The 7,465-nt window shown below is 53.6% G+C and overlaps 1 long non-coding RNA gene across 1 annotated transcript; it reads right to left on the minus strand.

Moving 5' to 3' along the window:
• Positions 1–948: 948 nt before the first annotated feature.
• Positions 949–7,245, minus strand: LOC140454356 (uncharacterized). Its single transcript, XR_011952683.1, has 2 exons — positions 7,072–7,245; positions 949–1,338 (listed from the first exon to the last, which is right to left on the minus strand). It is a non-coding gene; the product is annotated as an uncharacterized lncRNA (long non-coding RNA).
• Positions 7,246–7,465: the final 220 nt, after the last annotated feature.

Genomic DNA, 7,465 nt, shown 5'->3' on the forward strand with positions numbered 1-7,465 from the left:
GCGAAATTGGTTTTATCACCAAAATATCTACAATGGCAAACTATCCTTTCCAAAAGAGAACTATCTGATCCTTTTAGTTATATGTGGAGTTTTGCTGTGTATAAATGGGCTGTTCAGCTTGTCCGTGCGTGAGTGCACTTCAGAAGTAAGCCACAGCCTCTACAGAATCATCGAATCCCAACAATGTGGGAGCAGGCCATTTGGCCCATGGACCCTCAGAAGAGCATCCCAGCCCTGTACCCTGTCCCTATAACCCTGCATTTCCCAAGGCTAATGTCAGACCTGTCTAAGGCGAGGACACCGTGTGAATAAAAGTGCTTTCTTTTTTCAGATTACATGGTTCCCTACATGTGGAAACAGGCCCTTCAGCCCATCAAGTCCACACTGACCCTCTGAAGAGTAACCCACCCACTAATGCGCCTATCACTACGGGCAATTTAGCATTGCCAATTCACCTAACACATCTTTGGATTGTGGGAGAAAACTGGAGCACCCGGAGGGAACCTACGCGGACACGGGGAGAATGTGCAAACTCCACACACAGTCACCCAAGGTGGGAATCGAACCCGGGTCCCTGGTGCTGTGAGGCAGCAGTGCTAACCACTGAGCCACTTTCTTCACGTGCTTTTATGTGTATTTTCACAGTCGTACAGCACTGAAACGGACCCTTCGGTCCAACCAGTCCATCCCCAACATAATCCCAAACTAAACCAGTTGCTGCTTGAAGGTTTCCTTGGAGCTTGTTGGCTCACTGATATGGATCCGGGAAAATCCGCACCCCGCACATTATCCTCCCCATTCCATAAGCATTATTTTCATGAAGATAGATTTTATTTTAAACCAGCTACTGTATCTGGGCTGAATCTGCACTCCCAAGTCCCTTGTGCTTTTAGACGTGTTATATTGTGAGAGCTAAAACAGAAATAAGCTTTTTGTAAATGGTCATAGTGTATTTCATATTGTTTTATTTATTTATTATGGGTTGCCTCCTCCCTTAAAGCTGACTGTTCACCGGCAGAACATTTTAAACCATAAAAGTTCCCAAATTTTTAAATCCTTTAATACTAGGTTGGTGAATTGTCTTGTGAACCCGGTTGGTCCATCAGACTGGGCTGTGACGTTGAAATTAATGCGATCTCGGATCGATTATAAAAGTAAGTACTGTTCTTTAAACTTTCTCTCTCCCTTGCTTTAACCACCAACCCTCACGTTCAGCTGACGGCGTTGTTGGCCTTGAGGTGATCCATACAGAACTTGGTGCCAGCTACCAGTGATCCTGCCAACAGTGCTGTCCGAACCCAGGGCGTCTCGCAGAATGGTTCCTTCACTGAGTTGGTCCTGGGGATCGGGGCGAGGAAAAAGATGCAGCAAATGACTAGGTTAGCCTAAGAGGTCACTGTAGAATCCCTGCCATGTGGAAACAGGCTGCTTAGCCCAACGACGCTCCAAACAGCACCCCACCCAGGCCCATCTCCCGACTCTATTCCCTGTAACCCTGCATTTCCTACGGCTAACCCACCCTAACCTGCACACCCTTGAACACTCCAGGGCAATTTCGTGTGGCCTATCCACCCCTAACCTGCACGTCTTTGGACTGTGGGAGGAAACCGCAGCACCCGGAAGAAACCCCTGCAGACGCAGAATGTTTAAATTCCACATTAGATAGTTGCCTGAGGGTGGAATCGAACCCGGGTCCTTGATGCTGAGAGGTAGCAGAGCCAACCACTGAGCCACTCACTGGATGTTTGAGGGCAGCATCACTGTGCAGTGCCAGTCATCGCCACCTGTCCTGACGATGGGTGAAGCTTAGTGGGTCTTGAGAAACATTGGGAGCTGAAATGAGTTTCATGTTCTCTCTTGGAACGGGGAGCGTCACTGGCAAGATCCGTATTTGCTGCCGTCTCTAATTGCCCTCAAATTTAGTGACTCATTCACACATTTCAGAGGGCAATTAAGAGCCCACTATATTGCTCATGGGGATCTGTAGACACATGTAGGCCAGACCAGGTAAAGATGGCAGATTTCTTTCCCGAAAGAGAACTTACAAGAATCAATAGCTTCACTTTGTCACCATCAATAAGTCTAGCTTCCAATTCCAGATTTTATTTTTTTTTTCATCTGATTTTTAACCTGGTTTCCCATTGATTAATTTCTAAACAAAACCCATTGTGAGCAATGCAGATCCCCAAAGGTGTGAGAGAGAGAGGGAGGAGGGAGCTCAATCAAAGATATAAAGCACCCCAGCCCCTGTAGTCTCCACCACCCACCCCGAGCAATAAGGATATAGTTGGAAACAATATGCTCGCGCTCTCTCGCGCGCGTGCTCTCCAATGACACCCCGGGCACTAACATAGCCACAGAAAAGTGTTAGTTTAAAAACAACAACAAAAAATTTGGAATTGAACAATTAACAACCACCAGTAACTCAGCCGTGCAGCCAACCAGGAATTTAAAGCCGAATCCATTGTGGGTATTGTGAACTATCGAAAGTGAGAGGGGAAGCGAGAGGAGATAAGAGAGCAGGAAGGAACTAAATCAACATGGAGTTCGAGCAGAAGGTAAAGCACTGTATTTCCCCCCCCCCCCCCCCCCCCCCCCCCCAAGGCATTGAGAATTGGTGTGCACTTGTGTTGTTCTTCTCCAGAGACACCTGGGCACAAATGTAGCCACAGAAGGAGGGGTGGGGGGGTGGGCAGACAGGTCTCCAGACCCATCCCTGGGTCTGCCTTACATAATTTCTCATCAACCTGTTTGGAAGTGTTATTACACACAGGTGGGACTGAAACCCAGCCCTCCTGGTCCAGGCATAGGAATACTACCACTGCACCTCCAGAGGCCTCCTGAGTCTGCTTTACATGTTTTTTCTGTATCTTTATCTTTTTGTTTTTCTCCTATTTAACCTATTTCTCTAATCAACCTGTTCAGAGACATTATTAAACACTGCCTTGAACCCTGGGAGTCTCAGTTTAGCGGGAGGGACATGATCACTGTGTCCCAAGATGGCCGCCTGGAGCCACCTCCACCAGTTAAAAACACCCGCGTCGCCAACTGAGTCCAAGCCGAGCCCATTCTGGCCGATGCAAACCGTTGACAGTGAGGGGAGTAGGCAGGGAGGGAGTTGAAGTGTGAGGTAAAGCACTGTATCCCCTGCGGTGCCCACCTCTCTCTCGAAAAGCCTTGAGAAATAATGGGCACTGTGTACTGTCCCCCACCTCCAAAAACACCAAAATGGGCACAAATGTAGCTGCAGAGCAGGGGCAGGTGCTTCTGTTTGCAATGTGATGGATTGAATTCGAATTCAATCAGTAGCGATGGTACAATGACTCAGAACAGCGAGTCGAGGACTTCTGTGTTGGAGTGTTAGTGTCCCTACATCTGAGCCAGCTTCAAGTCCTCGTGGCCAGCCCCCAGACGTGCCACAACATGAAGGTTAAAAAGAGCCTCCAGATTTCTAGCCGGCTGACATTGCCAATACACCACCTTGTGCTGGGTAACCAAATGACAGGGAGGGAAAGCAGCCCATTCTGGCAATGCAGAGTTCCTCCCACAGCGCACGACACGGTGCACCCTGTCAGCAAGCTTCAAACTCTTGTTTGCGTTTCGGCTAATCCTACCCCAGCCCCTCGAAGTGTGGGACTGGGACTAGGTGCTCACAGTCATAGAGATGTACAGCACGGAAATAGACCCTTCGGTCCAACCCGTCCATGCCGACCAGATATCCCAACCCAATCTAGTCCCACCTGCCAGCACCCGGCCCATATCCCTCCAAACCCTTCCTATTTAAATGCTTCTTAAATGTTGCAATTGGACCAGCCTCCACCACTTCCTCTGGCACCTCATTCCATACATGTACCACCCTCTGTGTGAAAAAGTTGCCCCTTAGGTCTCTTTTATATCTTTCCCCTCTCACCCTAAACCTATGCCCTCTAGTTCTGGACTCCCCGACCCCAGGGAAAAGACTTTGCCTATTTATCCTATCCATGCCCCTCATAATTTTATAAACCTCTATAAGGTCACCCCTCAGCCTCCGACGCTCCAGGGAAAACAGCCCCAGCCTGTTCAGCCTCTCCCTATAGCTCAAACCCTCCAACCCTGGCAACATCCTTGTAAATCTTTTCTGCTGCCTTTCAGCTTTCACAACATCTTTCTGATAGGAAGGAGACCAGAATTGCACACAATATTCCAAAAGTGGCCGAACCAATGTCCCGTACAGCCGCAACATGACCTCCCAACTCAATACTCTGACCAATAAAGGAAAGCATACCAAACACCGCCTTCACTATCCTATCAACCTGCAACTCCACTTTCATAGTTTTATAGAGATAAAACAACTGCAGGTATTGGAATCCAAACAGGCAGGAGGCTGGGGGAACACAGCAAAGCAGGCAGCACCTAGAGGTAGAGAAGTCGTCGTTTGGGGTGTAACCATTCTTGAGTCCTGAAGACGGGTTACACCTGAAATGTTGATTTCTCCACCTCCTGATGCTGCCTGCCTTGCTGTGTTCCCCCAGCCTCCTGCCTGTCCCTCCTGATGCTGCCTGCCTTGCTGTGTTCCCCCAGCCTCCTGCCTGTCCCTCCTGATGCTGCCTGCCTTGCTGTGTTCCCCCAGCCTCCTGCCTGTCCGTCCTGATGCTGCCTGCCTTGCTGTGTTCCCCCAGCCTCCTGCCTGTCCCTCCTGATGCTGCCTGCTTTGCTGTGTTCCTCCAGCCTCCTGCCTGTCAATGTCATAGTGCCATCAGCACACTTGCTTCAACACAGTGACTTACCAGGACCCTAACTATAACAAACATCCGAACTGGAGTGAGAGTGAGCAGGGGACTGTGGACATCCCTCACTGTGTGCATCACTTCAGAGAAATATAGCTCTGGTACAACTTCAACTCTCTCCGTGGGTCCTGTGTGGTATAGAGCTGAGGTAAATAGAGATGAGCCAGGATTAAGGTATTTTCAAATCAACCTGCGCAGAGATGTTATTACACACTCCTGCAGTGGGACTTTCGCTCAGACCTTCTGGCTCAGACAGCAAGGGCACTGCCACTTCACCACATGCCCCCTAAGAGCCGTTAGCAATGGACCAGGGCTGATATCCCCTTCCCTTGTCACTATCCTTGTCGGTAACTGAGCCCCTGGCTTCTAATATTGAATTGGCCGCAGGGGTTGGGATTTGAGTCCTTGGAGAGATGGGTGTTTTGGGTTGGCTGGGGCACTGTGACCTGAGTAACTTCAAAATGGTTTCTTCTTGGATGTCCGCAGTCCCCTGCTCACTCTCACTCCAATTCGGATGTTTGTTATAGTTAGGGTCCTGGTATGTCACTGTGTTGAAGCAAGTGTGCTGGTGGCACTATGATGTGGACAGGCAGGAGGCTGGAGGAACACAGCAAGGCAGGCAGCATCAGGAGGGACAGGCAGGAGGCTGGGGGAACACAGCAAGGCAGGCAGCATCAGGAGGGACAGGCAGGAGGCTGGGGGAGCACAGCAAGGCAGGCAGCATCAGGGGGGACAGGCAGGAGGCTGGGGGAACACAGCAAGGCAGGCAGCATCAGGAGGGACAGGCAGGAGGCTGGGGGAACACAGCAAGGCAGGCAGCATCAGGGGGGACAGGCAGGAGGCTGGGGGAACACAGATGGAGGATCAGAAGAAAAGCCATATCAGACTCGAGATGTGAACTTCCTGTCGCTCCCTCAACATATAATCATCGTCCTGCCCCTAAAGCAGGGGTTCACAAACACAAAGATCTGCTAGGTTTCTTTTTGAGTTTCTCCTGTGATTGAAACTGAGCTAACGTTTCGGCTCTCCGCTTCTGAAGAAGAATCATCTTGGACTTGCAGCATTGACTCTGCTTCCCGATTGCACAGACCGCTGCCAGCCCTGCCGAGTTTCTCCAGCAACAAGTAACTGGGACGGCTGGTGGAACTCGGCAGGGCTGGCACCATCTTTTGTAGAGAGAGAGAGAGAGAGAGCAGAGTTCATGTTCTTCCTCCTCTCTCCTGCTTTGCTCCCCCTGGAGCTGGGATGGTCAACCTGCTCCCCCTCCCCCTCCCCCCCCCCTCCCCCCTGGCGGTGATGTTAGGGTGTTCCCCCACCTCCCACCCCCCAGACGTTGATGTTAGGGTGCTCCCCCCTCCCCCCTGGCGGTGATGTTAGTGTGCTCCCCCCTCCCCCGACGGTGATGTTAGTGTGCTCCCCCCTCCCCCCCTGGCGGTGATGTTAGGGTGTACCCCCCTCCCCCCTGGCGGTGATGTTAGTGTGCTCCCCCCTCCCCCCCTGGCGGTGATGTTAGGGTGCTCCCCCTCCCCCCCTGGCGGTGATGTTAGGGTCCTCCCCCTCCCCCCTGGCGGTGATGTTAGGGTGCTCCCCCTCCCCCCCCGGCGGTGATGTTAGGGTGCTCCCCCTCCCCCCCTGGCGGTGATGTCACGGTGCTCCCCCTCCCCCCCTGGCGGTGATATCACGGTGCTCCCCCCTCCCCCCTGGCGGTGATGTTAGGGTGTACCCCCCTGGCGGTGATGTTAGGGTGTACCCCCCTCCCCCCTGGCGGTGATGTTAGTGTGCTCCCCCCTCCCCCCCTGGCGGTGATGTTAGGGTGCTCCCCCTCCCCCCCTGGCGGTGATGTTAGGGTCCTCCCCCTCCCCCCTGGCGGTGATGTTAGGGTGCTCCCCCTCCCCCCCCGGCGGTGATGTTAGGGTGCTCCCCCTCCCCCCCTGGCGGTGATGTCACGGTGCTCCCCCTCCCCCCCTGGCGGTGATATCACGGTGCTCCCCCCTCCCCCCTGGCGGTGATGTTAGGGTGTACCCCCCTGGCGGTGATGTTAGGGTGTACCCCCCTCCCCCCTGGCGGTGATGTTAGGGTGTACCCCCCTCCCCCCTGGCGGTGATGTTAGGGTCCTCCCCCTCCCCCCCGGCGGTGATGTCATGGTGCTACCCCCCCCCCCGGGTGTTGGTGTGAAGGGTGTGCTGGCCCTAGGTACCCCCACCCGGTGTTGGTGCCAGGGCGATCACCACCTCATTTCCACCCCCCCCACCGCCACTTGGTCAGGTGCCCTGCGGTAACATAGTGGTCACACCCGCTCACTCACCAGCGGGCTATGTTCCTGGGCAGCTGTGAGCTCCCCTTGGCCTCTCGGTGTCGACACTGGCACTTCCTGTTGCACGTCCTGTCGATCTGAAAGGCCGACCAGCGTCCCGTTGGCCTCTGCGCTGGTTGCTTGCTCTCAGGGTCTGGTTCTGGCTCGGCCTGCACTCTGAGGGGCTTGGGCCTCACTACAGGCGCGGGTTGCGGCAAAGGCAGCTGACTGAGTGAGGAGCCTGAGGCCTTCCTCCCAACCTTGGCCTGTGCCGGTGGCTTGCCCTTGGCCGAGGCCTGGCCTGGAGCAGGAGCAGCAGCCTTGGGTGCCGGTGGGGGTACCAGGAGTGGTACGGGGGGCTCCTGTTTTGGAGGCTTGGCCTGCGTCGGGGATGGGGCCTGGGGTT

The sequence above is a fragment of the Chiloscyllium punctatum genome, chromosome 29, assembly GCF_047496795.1.
Source record: "Chiloscyllium punctatum isolate Juve2018m chromosome 29, sChiPun1.3, whole genome shotgun sequence".
Lineage (NCBI taxonomy): Eukaryota > Metazoa > Chordata > Chondrichthyes > Orectolobiformes > Hemiscylliidae > Chiloscyllium > Chiloscyllium punctatum.